Genomic DNA, 2,409 nt, shown 5'->3' with positions numbered 1-2,409 from the left:
GCAGTTCCCTGCTTCAGGTTGCAAGGCTGATTTCCTGCAAGACATCCCCAAGGAGAAGCCACATGGACCTACCCTCATGCAGTCCTGGGTGCTGGAGCACCTGTGTGGAGACCCCTGCCAGTGCTGAGATGCTTACACGTTCACTGACTCGGCTTTCCTCCTGCAGTCGGCCGTCATCATGTGTGTTTTGGGAGATGGAGGAGGACTTTGTGGATTGGTGTTGGACATTGGGTTGATGGGTTAATGTTGGATTTGTGGGCTTTGGCAGCACTGGGTTGGGATGTTTTCTTGATGCTCACTTAACCTTTATATAAAACTCTGTCTTATACATGAATATCTGTGGATTTGTTTCTCCAAAGTACCTAGACTAGCACAGTCACACCAAAGGAACCCCACAGAACGGGCTTTTTCGTGTCTGACTTCTATTACTGCGCCTTTCGTTAGTGAAATGTATCTCAGTTGTTGTGTGTCGTCCTAGAAGGTCTCCTGTCGGTTCTGTGGAGGGTGACTCCGCCACAAGGCACCCATTCTACCATGCGTGGAAGGAGCTCTGGAGTGCAGTGAATTCAGCGTTGGACTTTTAACCTCCAGGTTGGCAGTTCAAGCCCACCAGCCACTACACGGGCAAAAAGGGAGGCTATCTGTCCCTAAGCGCTTTACCGTCTCAGAAACCCTATGGAGCAGTGCTGCTGTGTGCTATCGGGTCACTGTGGATCAGAATCGACTAGATGACTGTGTTGGGCTTTTGAAACAATTTAATTCATTAATTAATTTACCTTGAGTGGCTCTGTGGATGGATTCCAGGTTGGATCTATGACAAACAGTGCAGCGAGGAACAACCGTGTGTAGGCCTATGTACTCAGGGCATGTAATCATGGGTGTCCAGGGTAGGTGTACCTGGGAGTGGAAATGCTGTGTCTACTCCATGTCCATAGACGTGGATGGACAGACACATTTTAACCCAGGCCAATATTGTGAGCTGTGAATCATGGTCATTGCCCACTCTCCTTCCCTCACCTCAGGTCTTTCCAAGTAGCCCCGGGGCGTCAGTGCCTGCTCCTGGCAGCTCCTGAGTGGTCCCCCGCCATCTTGCTCATTCATTCCCTTGGTTGTGGATGTGAGAGCTGCCCTTCTTTCCACGCCAATGCCCACAGAACATCTTCATGTGGCAGTGCCTTGGGATGAGGTGGGCATGCAATATGTATATATGTATACATATATACATATATATATATATATTTTTACTAAATGCTACTGTATTCCTCTCCAGGCTGGTGCTGTTGCCTGTGACCTTCCCATGAGGGAGGTACAGGGGCCCCAAGTCCTCACCAACACTGGGGGTTACCCGCTATGCTAAGGGGTGCAGTGTGGTGATTGTAAATACCAGGCTTTCTGAACCCATTGCTTTGGAATAGACCTGGAGGGGGCTTTCCTTGCAGCAGGACTGTCGGGAGAGCTGTAACGTGCCTTTGGGGTGGGCTTCCTGCGACCTGTCTGTGAGTCCCGCCTCCTTCCTGGCCTCGCCTTCCTCGGCGGTTCTTGAGCCCAGTTCCCCCTCCCTGCCTTGGCTCAGCCTGTGCCTTCCAACTGGAATAGCCTTTGCCTTCCTGCTGTGCTTGCGCTTTCCTGGAAACCCCCCTGCGGCAGGGTCCCTCGCTTCGGCGAGGTGGGCTCCCGCTCAGGTCTCCCAGAGAAGCTGTGGTCCTTTTGTCCTTCATGCACCCCTTCTTGTTTTGACTTCAACCCTCTGTCCCCGTGGGCCGGGCCCGCTTGTTGGCATGGGAGCCCCTGGAGGCCAAGGTCTCTGCGGACTGCCCACGAGCACCTAGCGTCCCCCTAGGGTACCCCAGAGAGGTATGTTAGATGACCCAGTAAGGGCCTAACCTAATCATGCCTTGGAAGGAATTAAAAGGCCCAATTTCTCTCTCTTCCCTCTGCCTCCATTCAGCAGCCCGGCCTCCCAAAAGTAGTTCATCCTGACTTAAGGAGGTGGAGCAGGCATCCAGGCTCCAGCGTTCGCTCACCAACTCCGCCAAGGAGTTCCTCCCCATTGCTGAACTTCAGACAGGTGGGTGCTCACCCTACCACCCAAGACAGCTGTGTTGGACCACCTACTCTAGGGGCTGAAGGTCAGCAGTTTGAAAGCACAGCCCCTCCTGGGGGCAAGCCGGGGCTTGCTAGTCCTGTAGCGTTACAGTCGGCCTCGACGCGATGGCAGTGGGTTGGGTTTGGCTTATTCCATACCTGCGTCTCTGGGTGATGCAAACGCTTAATGCGCTTCGCTGCCGGCTGAAAGGGCAGAAGTTCACGTGCACCTTGAGGTGCCTCCGAAGGAAGCCCTGGTGAGTTACTTCCCAGACCACAGCTCTGCTCTGGTGGTCACAGGGTTGCCACCAGCCAGGATCAGCT

The sequence above is a fragment of the Echinops telfairi genome, unplaced genomic scaffold, assembly GCF_000313985.2.
Source record: "Echinops telfairi isolate 266 unplaced genomic scaffold, ASM31398v2 ScPeMD7_5592;HRSCAF=6446, whole genome shotgun sequence".
In the NCBI taxonomy this organism is placed as follows: domain Eukaryota; kingdom Metazoa; phylum Chordata; class Mammalia; order Afrosoricida; family Tenrecidae; genus Echinops; species Echinops telfairi.
The sequence above is the reverse complement of the archived record's forward strand: the minus strand, read 5'-3'. Positions refer to the sequence as shown.